Source organism: Plectrocnemia conspersa, unplaced genomic scaffold, assembly GCF_051122295.1.
Source record: "Plectrocnemia conspersa isolate PC_06_02 unplaced genomic scaffold, ASM5112229v1 ptg000011l, whole genome shotgun sequence".
Lineage (NCBI taxonomy): Eukaryota > Metazoa > Arthropoda > Insecta > Trichoptera > Polycentropodidae > Plectrocnemia > Plectrocnemia conspersa.
Genome location: NW_028277175.1, coordinates 23,510,001 through 23,525,174, shown reverse-complemented (window position 1 = coordinate 23,525,174; position 15,174 = coordinate 23,510,001). Strand labels below are relative to the sequence as shown.

Genomic DNA, 15,174 nt, shown 5'->3' with positions numbered 1-15,174 from the left:
TCTCGTGTCTGTTCCTGTTTTTAATATTTTAACACATTTTCTTCTACCAACTCTTATTAGTTGTTGGCTATCATATTGGTGATTTGGATCTTGCTTACTGCTGAATTATATATTTTTGTGTAATTGCACCCAAAACATGAGATATGATGTGTCTTTACTTATTCCACTTATTTCCATTTAAAGGATAAGTTGGCTTAGTATATATTTTGATCTTCTCATCATCTTTAGCAACACTTTTAATTTTTTTCTATACTACAGAAAACTTTAATATTCGATATTATATCCACCCGCATCTCAAAAGTTTCTACTTTTTAGATTAATTCCTGATTTAAGATCTATCCCTCTACTGCGTATAGTAAAATGGCTAAAATATAACAACGAACCTTGCTCATTCTTAGCTGAAGGCTTTGTACTGTATAGCTCTCTCTATAGGTTTATTTTATATGAACTGTGTGACTTTTTAATGATTATGTTTGGTGTAAAAAGTAATATTTTTGCTGCAATTAATAATTTACTTTTTATATCAGTGTTTAAATGTCGCTTGCATTATCTAATAGTATTTATTATATTATCATTCTTTAGTATATCTTGATCACTATCATTTAGATCTTTTTGAAGTATTGATTCGTACATGTCAAATAGAAAATGTGATATTAAGCATCCTTAAAATATTGATTACGTTAATAAAGGAGTCTGGGCATTACTAGATTTTTTTTAATAAATTTGTATTGAGTTCGTCAGTGACATCAGATGGCATTTCACTTCTTTTTTCATCATGTGAGTCATTTGTAGTGAAGCACAAATGCGATGATTTGACGCATAAGTTACTAAATAAACATTTTGCTCTGATGTTATGGTTATCGTAAAAAATATACTTAAAGTGTTACACAATGAGCAGAAAGGTGTATAAAAAAATATTATGTATCATTCATTTTGAATTTAAATAAAAAAATAATGTAGTATCTCTTAGAATATTATTCGTACTAAATTATAAAAGGGTTGATTCAATTTGGATAAATTATTTTCCTTGCATTTTTCTGTGCGAGATTTTTCGCGTGAGCAATTACATCTGGTGTATTTGTGTGAGTATGCTTTTATCACCGAACCATTTTTTTTATTTATATATCAATTTAATTTTGTTTTTGTAATTGTAATATAACTGACTATTACTTTCTATTAATATGTAAAACTGGTCTTATTAATTCAAGTTCTGCTTTGAAAAAACTATTACAGTCTTAACGTCAGACGTAATTACATTTCCAAATATTCAACATAACAAAATATTCACACGCTTATTGATGAATTCTTGAATTTAATTTAGCATATCGCAAGAGCGAAATAAATCACATTTCAGTGCGAAAAAAAAGTATAAGTGCTACTACATACTACACGCACACGATACATTCGCGTGAACACGTCGCGCGCGTGTGAGCCTGCCCCTAACTACACACATAAGCGCCCGCATACAAAATTGTATAATATATATAATAAAATGATTTATGACCCCCGTATTCAAAATTTAAGGTAAGCTTTTGAAATTTGTGTGTAGTCCTGGCTGGCAGGCTTCTCCGGGTTGATTTCGGTCCGCGGAGCTTCATAATTCCAGGTACACCCCGGGTATAGAAAGAGAGAGATACCGTTCGGGTCTTCTCGGCGGGCTTTCACATTCTCCCGGGTATCATTCTCTAACATTTTGTTTGTTCGCTCCTAGTCCATTTATATACACGTGTATGCACGTGCTATGTGTACATCGGAGCTGTTTCACTTCTTTTACGGCTCTGGAAACTTTTCTGCGGCGCACAAATCGCGCGGGCTATAGATCCATTTACTTTATTCGGGCGCCCCTTTTCACCCGAAAAGCTCGCCCTTTTATTTTTATCCGGGTGAATGAGAGAAAGGGCGCATAATGTGTGTGTGTAATATCTAATGCGTTATAAATAAAAGTATGTATTTTTATTTAATTAAAAATGAATTGAAAATTCCATTCAAGATTTCAAATCGATAAAAACTACATCACCTAATTTCTATATGTTTAAGTAGCAAATAATTAAAATGATGCTCAGGTATATCGATTTTTAAAATCTATATGACTTTCAAACCATGCTAATTTTTGCGTACACTTTATATCAAAGGTCGCAAATATATCAGATGCAGAAATGACAAAGCCAAAAATATCATTTGCACGGTCTTTCAGGCCCGCCGTGTCCCCACCACGTACGTTAGTAGAGATCAAAAGATTGCGTTTGTTGTGAGGGTGCGCGGGTGACATATGCGTTACAGTTTAACAACACAAAATTATTTTAAATAAAAAAAAATAGCGTAGTTTGCAAGGTCTAAACTGCTAACACAGAGGCTACGGGTTCGGGACCATGCAACAGACTCAATTTCTAATTTATAAAATGCGATATTTAAAAAAAACGGCTTTAGCTGCTATATGACGTCCATTGATTGTATTTTAATACACATAATAAATAATAATTAATCATTTACATTTCACTGATTCTCTGACTTTCAGTCTGGTGTTTAATACTTGTAGATATTTTTTATGTCTGATTTACTTATCGAGTTAGTACAAATTAGGCTTTTTTAAATACATATAAGATATTTTCTATAAGCTAAAGTAGCTCATTATTAGAATATTTTCAACACCTAATATGTACGACTTAGCATGATTTCATTGTTCATCCGTGAGGATAATAAAATCTTGGTAAATTTATTGCTTGGAATTAAATTTATATTATTTTTTTACAATCTGCTTATACATGTAATAAAAAGTATTTTTTTATTATAATATTAGCATGTAAATAAAACATATTTATTTAGAGTTTTAATATCTGTGTTTCGTGTATTTGTTTGTTACTTCGTCTTTTATGGATTCTATGTTAAAGCCATTATAACGTCATTAGGAACATACCAGGGAGCGTCGACTATCATTCGCAGAACCTTGTTTTAAAATCTATTGTATAGATAAAATATATAATAAAAATCAGAATTAGTGATTAATTCAAAGTATTAATTCAGATCGATCACAAATTAGGTTTTCCTAGATTTTCCTGATCTCGCGGGTAAATATCGTGATTATTAATTTAAATCAAACTACGTCGTACATATTCGAAATATTTTTTTCTAATTATGAGCTACTTTAGCTCATGTAATATATGTATATAAAATATAGAATGATTTCTTATAATAGAATATTTTGAAACCTTACAGTTCATTAGCAAGATATTATATATTTTTGCTCCGAGTATTAGTTTCAATTAAATTGTAAAAAAATTTAAGCTTAGCGACAAAAAGTCCCTGTACATTTTTTCAATCTTCTAATATGTACGTAGAACAGTTTTTTCTAATCAGACTATTATTGCAGTTCTTAGACCAACATTTTTTTGTTATGCAAATAATTCCAACCTTTAATAAAAGCATATTTACAAACATCTGGTATAGATTAACTCTTTTTTATGCAACGGTATATGCAGCTCTATAAACATTTTCGAGAAATTATTTGGCTTTTTTGTCGGAGAAATTCTTGAAAATAAACATTATTCATTTATAGCATACTGTGAGGCTCTTTATAAATGAAACCACTGTGCTTGCTTTTCAAGACCACATAAAAAATCTTTTAAAAAATACAGTATATGTTAAACAAAATAATGCATATTGTATCGAAAAGTCTAATTTGTAACACTAATTATACAAGTTTTGATTATAATGATAATATTTTAAATTTATTGTCATTGATGTTATCTATTGATTGTAAATTTTTGTTGCACCATAACAGGCGTAAACCCAATGTTTTACAATGGGGTAAACATAATCAATAACTACTAAGTAGGTTTGATACACTATCAAAAATTGTAAATCTATTATTACAGTTGAAAAAAGGTTGCTTGTGTTTGAATTATTAATGACAATATTCATATGTGAGATTAGGAAAATCTATGATGATCGATTAAGATAATCATTTCTTAGATACAATAGATTTGAACCTATGTCTTTCTTGTATATATTAGTCACTTACCACTAATCTATTTTATACGATAAGAAGGGTTTGTTCGTAAAGAGGTTTCTAATTAATAATTTTGAGGGGTCGCTTATAAAATTAACTTTTATATTAATTCTGATTTTCTGAACATTTTAAATATTATATATAAATTTTGAGGATTTATAGGTTATTTTAAAATATTTAAATATTTTATATGTAATTGAAAAAATATATTTAAGCTTATTTTTAAAATAAAAATCCTGCAAACAATTTAATAATTTGTGATTTTTAAGTTTAATTTTTTTATGTAATTTTGTAAATACAGTACAAATATTTACATATAATATTTTGCTTTTATAATTTACATATTCTCTGCGGTAGAAAATACATGTTTATATTTTATGAAATTAGAATTATTATTATTTATTAGTATTTTTTTATGCGAATGATCTATATTCCTTGTTTCCTGTTTTTTTTTCGCAACCTAATTTGCATCTTTTTATTTACAATTTTCATTAGTAACTAAAGGACTTCAATTTATAGGTACTTTTTTTTTTAATATGTTGGAAAATAGTCAATCGAAATGCTTATTTTAAAAATACAGTTTTTATCGCTAAGCAACATAATCTTTGCCACAAAGTTACAATAAAAATATTCTAAAAAATAAAGTCTGTAATTATATTTATATTATAACAAGTCATTTTTATATTGAATTCACAAAAAATCAATTGATTGAAAAATATTTTTTATTAAATAAAATAAAATTTATAATAAACTTTTAATTAAAAATATTTATCGTCACTTTTTTTGGCTATAAATTCGTGATACTATTTTCTTCTTAAACAGAAACATATTAGCGATGAATTTCATTAGCATTTATCGCTTTTTTTATTTGACGCAGGCATTTAAGACACGATACTGTGACTGAGGCTTATAATATACATATACTAGCATTTTTTAGTTTATTATATTAAAAAAATGATGTCTAATTAATATTATAAAATATTAAGCATCAGTTGCTGTCTTAAGTTTGTGTTATTTATTTTATATTATTATTATGAAAGTCATAAGTTTGGCCATCGCTGTTATAAACTCAATGTGTTCTATTTTAAGAATATTTAAAATAATAATTATTCAGAGAATAATAAAATTCCCACGAATTTGATAATACAAACTAGAGAAAATCCCCTCCCACTCGGAATTGGAATATAACGTTTTAATAAATGGCAACCCTTACTTAAGTTAGCTACTGCGTCGCATATGATAATCCTAGCACACGTGTGCATGACCTCTCAGCCGAGCAGGGCGGGATTCGTATTTTAATTAATTCCCGTCGAATACGTAATGAGCGAAATTTTCTTACTTCTCTTACATCATTCCGGATTACTACTTCACCTACTTCCAACGTCGCGTGCTCCCCTTTCTTTCCACCCATTAAATCGGTCACGCCACGCTCCTTCTTACTTAATCCTTTGTTTTCCCAGCGACGACTTCTCTGCATCGAGACTCCGATCCCGCCGTCATGTTTCAAATATGTATGTGTGTATGCAAATTCTGCGCGGGAATTTTTCGTCCTTTGTCCACGAAGGAGAGATGCGAGAAGAGAAAGTGGAGGAGGAGATGGCTAGGTGGGTGAAAGGGGTAGGCAGTCGGTCCGCGTCGCAAATCACAACCAATATTTGTCTTTATTTGTGCCCATTGTTGCCGCCGTGAAAGCTATTTCCCGAAGGGATTGTTTCGCTGGGCGTGTTCACGGTCGGCAAAATGTTTGCCACACAAAAGCTCCATCCGAATATCTATTTATCGGATTAATTCTTCGGCCGCCACATATTATACATGTCTATACATATAATAGACACTTATTTTAGATTTTTTGCCACAAAGATAAATTATAACATATTACCTTAAATAATTATATAAACAAATATCAACTTGTGTATATGCTTAATTAAATGGCGTAAAACTGTAAGTTAATATCCCGTATGAACTATGCGATTGGATTATAAAAATACGTAGTACATTACATACATTGATATACTTATAGAAAAACCTTGGTGTACTATTTTGCTCTTGATTTTTTAGTGCGTTTCTATTGACACGAACCTTTGCTTATTTCTTTCTTGCCAAAAATGCCAGACAAAGTTGTTTTGCATGTACTGTACTAGATACCAAGTTCTTCAGAAATTTATTGAATAGTTATTCGGTCATTATTAAACACATTTCTATTGAAAAGTGCTTAATAAGTCGTCCATATCTACCAGTAGAAAGAACCCTAACATTCGATAGAACTTGACATTTTTTTATTGCCTTTTCCTGCGAAGCGTCCTTAAAAGTCTAAGATTATAAAAACACACCAAGTTTAATCAAATCTCAGGGTTTGTTAGAGATTTAAGAATTAGTAAATCAATCTATTTTCTCAACGGAAGCGCATTGAAATTTCCTCAATTGCCTTACAAAATCAAGTATTAAAATACAATATAATTCCCAATATTAATCGTACGATCTGGTGGTAAAAATTGTACCGATCTATTGTACGTTATAAGTAGATAAAGCAATATGTAGAATTTTTACGTTTGATATAACTTGACGTGTTTTTTTGCTATTGGCTCTTTTGGGCGCTTCCATTGTTCCAATTGAAGCACTCATTGACATTTCAAAACTGCATAGTAATACTCCTTATTGACAGTACAATCTTGTAATAAAAAATCGTAGTGATCTATACCATTATAAGTAAAAAAGCAGTAGGTAGTACAGTCCGTCCAAGATGTGAACGCTCATCAATAAAGTATTGATGAGAAATATTTTAGGGGGACCATGTGAATTTTTCAGTTTTAATTAATTTGTTGAGGAAAATGTAAAATATCACTTTCTTGCTTATTTTGTTAATTTATATACATATTTAACTTAAATACATGAGAGCAGTTTGAGAATCACACTTCAGGTTGAATATCTGTTTAATATAATATTTTAAAAAAATAGCAATAAAATATTGAAGTAATTGTTTTATTGATTACAAAATACCACAACATGACCATAATTTATAAAAAAAATTATAACATATAATAATTTTTAATTCAATTTCCAAAGCGTGGTAAAAACAGCCCTGATTTAGTATTGGTAACGTTTTCATATCGGTGTAAATAAATTCGCGGAAAACTGTATATGTATGCATGCATGCGTACACGCACCCTTATTTCCAACACAACGATGATGAGCGTTAACATCTTGGATGGACTATACTTGACTTGCATTTTTACCATTGGCTCTTTAATTGTCTCAATGAAAACGCTTTCAAGTCTGTTCGCCTTGACTTTATTAAACTGCATAATAATACTCCTAATTAATTATACGACTTGATGGTAAAAAGATCGTAGTGATTTATACAGCTCGAATCAAATTAAACAATAGAAAGAACATTTTTATTCCATTGAACTTGGCGTGATTTTTAATTTTAATTGACCTAATTGCATATTTTTGATTTAATAAAACAATCTATAAAGACGCGTAAAAGCAATTCTTGGTCATTTAACAATTGCTCAGAATCTTTACGATGTTTTTTTGCTAGTTTTGCAATAAATTTGGCTACTTTTCATAGCATGCCTCAAATATCAGTCAAAAACAAAATAAATCAGTGTTTCAATATCTGCGATTCGTAGGCTCATAGATTTTTGCAACACTTATTAATTTAAAGCTTAGTTTTTGGTTAAAGAATATATGTAGTAAAACATATTTTTATTATAAAAATTTTCTTTAAGAATTGCATTTTTAAAATAAAATTAAAGTTCTGTACTTTAATATATAATAAGCTTAGCGATGTAGACACTGATACAATCAAACTTTCTATAATATTGCAGAAAAAGCTGCCAACAAGCTATAGATGTAACTAAGCTGCCTATGAAATTCTTATAATCTTGCGTATATACGTGCGTTGATTAAAAAGGTCGCACGCCACTGGCATCCATCGCCAAGGTTGCATACACTAAATCAGGTAGCGTGCCACGTACGTGGTGATAGTAACAGGCAACTTATTCTTATTACCACGAATATGGCACACTATCTATATTAGTAATTGCAATTTGTACGATCCGCGTACTGTCTATCGCCGTCGTTATAATCATCATTACACACATATTTTTAAAAATGCCTAAAAAAAACTTTTATAAAACCATTCCAAAAAATTTAATAACCTACAATATGTAAAAATGTGAATTGTGCAATTGTTTTATAAGTATGAAATACATCGTTTGTTAATTAAATATATTTAAATTTATTTTCTTTTATAAATCCATCTGTTTTTACTTTTTTTTATTTAAAAAAATATTGATTAAGAGTTAGAAACCTAAAATAAACTTTTAATGAACGGGAATTTCATTTATTAAAAAATAAGTTTTCGGCTTCAACTTATTCAATGTTTTTTTTTAAAATAGCTTATAAAAATTGATTTGACAAGATTTTTTAATGAATTATAATTTAAATATTTAAAAAAATTTAAATACATAAAAACTAATAAAAAAAATCATGACATATTTAAACAAATCTTATCTTTTTTATGAACAAGTGAAATATTTTTAAATATTAATTTATAAAAATAAGAATTAATTTTTAAATGTATATTTAAAAAAAATATACTTAAATGTATATTTTAATTGATTATTTTATTTTGTATTATATTTGGTTGTACTTTTTGCTTAATAATCTTTACTGATACGTGAAAGTAACAATTTGCGTTAGTTCTCTATATCTCGAGCTCATCCAGATTACTCTATCATCATTCTCATCTTATTTATTAAAGATGGTGACAGAGGTATACAATTTTTTTAAGGAAATGAATAAATCAAGAGGTTTTATGCTGCCTTTTAAACTAGATACGTGAGAAGAGATTAATAAAAAGATAGGATATTCATTAATTTATTTTTTTCAATTCATGATTAGAAATTTTTAATCCAAATATCTACGACCTACTTGTTTTGAGTTTATTATCATAATATTTATTCTTGAGATTAGAAAAATCTAGTTAGAGCCACTCTGAAATATAGTTATATAATAATCAATAGCTCCGATCTTTCAGACACGATAGATATAAAAAAATAAAAAGGTTCATTTGAGATTCGTAATTAATTAGTTTGATAAGTATTTATTCTCACTATTCAATGAATTTCAAAGTATACAATCTAATATAAATTCAGGCATTAGGGTCTTAGCAAAATCGTAACTAGAGATCCGAGTTCGAATGAGTATTAGAATAGTACTAAACTCAAAGTTAACTTAGACGCTTTGAACTACGGCGTTTAATTTAAAGTGTAGGAAAATGAAGATAGCTTCCTCAAACATAAATAAAAGGCAATAGACATCAGCTGTGTCTGAAAATTAGATTAAATTTCAGCGCCGCCATTTTCCGACGCCAGACAACGGCGCGTCCGTTATACATAGACAAATTCGGTCAAACGCTAGCTATAGTGTGTACACACAGGCGCACAAAGAGCTTTGGCTCGAAGCCCACACCCTCGAATAACCCTGACTTCCTGTCCATATGACCGATTTTTCCGCCCATGATGACACATACACACAAGCACACACACAGACACTCGAACCCTAATGAACGCAAAGAGAAAATATACAGACCGTATATTTTTTTATTAATCTCAAAGATACTTCTGGGGGTTCTAAAAATATTTTTCATTAGATTTTATCAAAGTTATGTGTTGTTTTATTCAAAAATATATGTGTGTTTCTTGAAGAATGTTTTTTTAGTATATATCATATATAGAAAATATCAAAAAGTGACTCTTTGTCGTCGAACATATTTTTACCGTCTAGATGTAATAAGGTAGAGTGGTTGAAGTATCACGGAATAGTTCGTTCGATCGTGTATCTAATAGAGAACAACATTTCAAAGCTTTTATTAAAATGTTCTTTAACACAGCTTTCTATAGTATTACTTTTTTATTACTTAAAAAATATCAAACGTGCCATTTTTATCAGTAATCAATAACATTTTTAATGTCTAATATTTACGTTCAATCTTGACGAAAATTGACGATAAACTGACCAATTATGTTTGTTTATTTTGGAATATAAAAACAGCGCATTTTTCTACAAACATACATGGTAAAAGCATGAACTAAAATATATACTCACCAGATACAATATCAAAGTATTTAGAATTTACGATTTATTATAATTGTATAGTGTAGTAAATCGACCCAATAGTATGGCGAGAATACAAACCACTTTAAATAATTAATGATATGACGAGCTTTAATCAATATAGTTATATTATTCAATGAGCTTTATTATTTAACAAGGGCAATGACTACCATTATATTCGAGCTTTTAAGTCAAATGTCTTAGTATTTAATTAATATTTTATTTCATTATTACGTGGTGAATAGATTTTTATAAAATAATATAATATATTATTATGAAAGATGTAATAGTTTATTTATTATTTATTTATCCTACCGGATTAAGATACACGGCTCAAATTTAGTAAATTATATTTATGATTTTCGCTACATATTTTTCGGCCTTCAGGTCTTCTGCCCTAATAACTTATGTCGAAAACACCTGTCCTCTTTCTTTCTTTCTTTTCCTTGTTCTATCTATTACGCGTATACATAGATTCATATGTGTATGGTACACGCAAACAAAAACTTACACCGCTCTGATGGAATTACTTTCTGTTTACACGAACATCATATGAAAAACAATATTACCATAAGATTTAAAAAGCCACGCTCTAGCACATTTCAGATGATTGATAAATATGTATTTATTGAAAAATTATTTAATAATTTTAAAGTCAGAGAGCTTAAGGGACTCGTGATACTTGATACGAATAACATTATATATAAAAAATACTTCTTCTATAGAGATCAATTAAAAAAAATATTGCGCTGTGCTGTGGGAATATAATTAAAATAAAATAAAATATTATTTCTTAAATATAATTAAGCGGCCAGATAGTAACAAGTGGTTATTAATTATAAGGTGGTATTAAATTTACTTAAAAAACTAATTAGTTTCTAGCATATCTTACAAACAATAGCTATACACAAAGAAACAGTTATATGTGTTTTAATATATTATATCCTATAACGTATTATATTTAGTATAAAGGGGTGAGAGTCATTATTTAGCATCCAGGTAGTCGCACTCATAGATTTGCGTCTAATCGGCAACATACTATTTAGTAAGTCAATTTCGAATAGTTATAGATAAGTACAGCGGACGAAGCGTCACTGGTCGTGATCGTCTCGTCGTGGTCCGCCCAATAATGAACGTTGCGTTCACCGCCGTCACACAGTGCTTCCACAGTGCAGACTAGTGTGTGTCCAAATAAATTTTTTGACCACAATAGTTTTTGCACTAACTCTTAAAAATATATTTTTCTACTAATTTATATTGAGATAAATTTGTATTATTTATTTAATCGTATTAATTAACCAATGAAATACATTTTATGTTACGCTCCAAATTTCAATTAAATTATCCTCAGTTGATTCAAAATGTTATTATTTTTATATATATATTTCGGCTAGATCACTCCAGCCATCTTCCAAAATAAATCCGAAGATGACTGGTGTGATCCAGCCGAAATATCACAGTAAAAAATTGATACGCGATACACTCGATAACGCCTCAATAACATATAATACTCTTGAAAACCTATACCAAAACACACACACACACATATATATATATATATATATGTTTTTTTTTTAAATCTCAGGATTCATCGCGATTTTTGCTTAGTTGTATTCTATATTAATAATGCCTCACCGAAACAAGTATATATGACAAGGTTAAGGACAAAAGCGGCAGTTGCGAATAATTCGTGAGCATGGCCGGAAAATCACGGCCGAAATATAGAATACAATTAAGCAAAAATCGCGATGAATCTCGAGATTTCAAAAATAATTATACTCGCAAAAAATCTAATATATATATATATATATATATATATATATATATATATATATATATATATATATATATATATATATATATATATATATATATGTATATGTATTTTTTTATTTACGTATATACATTTATATATATATATATATATACTGATACTATATCGTGTGTTTGTTTCCACTTATGCCGATCACACATTATATACTTCGTGCACAGAGTAAATATAGAGCGCGCCATAGTTTTCGGCATAGGCCCTACAAAAGGTCTATTTAATGAAGATATTCGCAGGGCACTTTATGCGTCTCGCTAGGGTCGTTATGACGCCGTTATCACGACTATATGGTAAGTTGATCTCGTGCGATCGTAAAGCAAAAATAACGCACATAAGCGAGATTTATAAAAATTAATCATATAATACTAGGTATAAGGGTGCTAGAGTTTCTACGCCACCCGAGCACTCGCTTTAGTGGAATATTATGCCTATGGCATGGGACAGCTTTTATAATCTTAGAAACATTATACCTTGTTAAATTATCTATTTAAAGGTGTTGTTAATTATCGGATTTCTTTTGGGATTTTAATATATTATATAACTAAAACAAAATGCAAATGTTTTTTTGAAATTTAGATCTGAAAATTAGGACTAGAAAAATATAGTTCCATCTCATAAATAGGTACAAGATTTGTGTAAAATGTGAAATTAATTATATTAAATTTCGTTCTGATATTTAACATTAAAAAAAAAGTCTTCTGTGTATTTCAATATTTTAATAGTCTCACCATAAAACTACATAAAATAAATTATTAAACTACAGGTCAATGCATAAATATTTCAAAACTTAAAAAAGTGTCGATGGAGAAGTCTTTAGACAAAATGTCGGAATGGAAATCATTAGCAGTTTTTATATTCATGACTCTTCTATGGTGGATTTTGTAGGACGAACAATCATAGAAGAGTGGCGAATTTCTTTGAAATAAATTGCGGTTAGCCGATAAAGTAGATTTGAAACGGTCACGCGCGTTATCTATTTTTGAGGCAAAACATATTAATCCTGTATGATATATGATGCGTACTTTAATCTAATGATCTCCCACTGTTTATAATTTTAAGCAAAGTAATCCATTTTTTATCGAACGGTTAAAATGCTTCAATGAATTAGCCCTTCTTTACGATTATAAATATGGAGTGTTTCAGTTGATGAACATAATTTTTAATTAAATATATTCTTAAAATAGATTGTTTTAGAACTTTTACACAAGTATATTTAGTACACATTAAAATATATACTATTTTTATTTTAAAGTGGTAAAAATAAAACAAGGTTTGCGTAGCTGCCGCTTTTCGTTAAATTCGTAGTAATAATGATAATGTTAAAATAACAGAAGAGTTTTCTTCTTAAATAAATAATGAGCATCTTTAAAAATAAGGCTTAAAATACATATTTGATGATTGACATAACCTCAACACATTTTTTAAGAATACATTGAAAAGCTTAATGTATTTATTCATCATAACATTATATAAGTCTTGTACTTTATCTTTTTAACGAAACATATTATATATTTTGGTTATTATCCGTTCTTATATCCCAGCGCCTTTCTTTTAGGAGCGTTGGGATATGATTCGCTGAATTCTCGCAGAAAGCTGTATGTCGCTAAGCATTTTTTCAAACTACTAAAAGGTGCTGTCGACAATCCAGCTATTCTCGAGGAATTCCAGTTTTGGGTTCCGGAACATTTTCGAGAATCACGATCGAGACCTCTTTTGATGGCAGTTAGGGCTAGGACATCCGCACTTGCCGACTCGCCTATAGCTGTGGCCATACGGCTCCTTAATACGCTGGCATTGAAAATTGATTTATTTAATGTTAGCTACGAGGATCTGATCCGGTTTATATCTTTTAATTTTAATATTTTATATTTTTTTTTGTTATGTTTAAGTATTGTAATATTTATTTATATATATATACGTTTTTTTATGTTTTATAAATTTATAATTTGCTTTCGACCATCGTGGCGCATTGGGGTAACCTGTTAGGCCACGATGGTCTTAATTTAATCGAAAAAATAAAAATAAAATAAAAAAAAAATATTAGATATATATAAATATTTTAGCTCATTTTCAATCATAGAATTTATATGCTACTCTAAGTTGACTTTATTATTTGTTCGTACAATCTGAACCTAAACGAATTAACTAAGCAATACGAATAACCAAAAAACATTTATGCAGCAATTAATGAACAATAAGAATATATATTATTCAATATGCTGACGACTTTGAAGTGTTATATATTTGCTTGAATTTAGATTCTCTTTATAAAAATACTTAGAGATCAGCATCATTAATTGTCACGATTTCACATTTTCCAAGTCTCCTTGTCCGGCAGAATTTTCTTACAGCTTAGGTAAAGATGTTTTAAGGAGTGACGTTCGAGCAGAGATAGAGATTTTCTATGCACATCGCCCAAGTTTGAGATAAGATGCTCGGCTTCAATATGCGGAGCGCGTGTCACTTCAATAATTTATTGCCGATTCGCGTTTTATTTGATATGCTAGTCCGTAGCGTTCTCACATATGCCTTTATTGTTTGGAATTCGCGTAAAGCGAAGTACTTCTTGTTTTTGGAGAGAATTGAAGAGGAGAGTACGAGTGATATCCGTATGTGACTTTTTGCTAGGAGCATTGGGATATAATTTATTGCATTCTTAGCGTAGCGTCTACTGAAGTGGTTAAGGGGGCGGTGTCGACAACCCGCCAATAGTCGACGACTTTCGGTTAAGAGCTTCAGAGTGCTATAAAGATTCGCGATTGCTATGTTTTTATTCATGAACTAGAAAAAATATGTGGAATGGTGCTTATTTATTTTAATTTTGTTTTAAATTTTGCTTAGAAAAAACTTGTTAAATCATTATGGTCAGATTTGCAATGAAAGCTAAAATAAATAAATGAAAAACAAAAACTGACATGAGAGCAAGTTTTGCCGATCCTTTCGCTTACTCCATCTAAAAGCCTAGTTTCAATTACTGTTATCTCAAATAAATAAGAGAATGCTTTGCACTAACCTTATGCTTTACATTATTATTCAACACTTACGAGTACGCATTGTAATAACACTAATCTGAGAATCAGTGACATCTACGAGTATTTTATTGATACAAATATTCATAAAGCCGATATTATTTCTCAATAATTTTATATATCTTTTGTATCGCGTTTTATTCGCTTGTATTATATATATATTTATATAAATATCCGGCAGTAAAACC

The 15,174-nt window shown here is 29.4% G+C and overlaps 1 protein-coding gene across 7 annotated transcripts in view; it reads left to right on the top strand.

The window, feature by feature from the left end:
• The window catches only part of LOC148230041 (cytotoxic granule associated RNA binding protein TIA1), a 235,738-nt gene that overhangs the window by 96,740 nt on the left and 123,824 nt on the right, over positions 1 to 15,174 (top strand). The gene's annotated exons all lie outside the window — the stretch shown is intronic.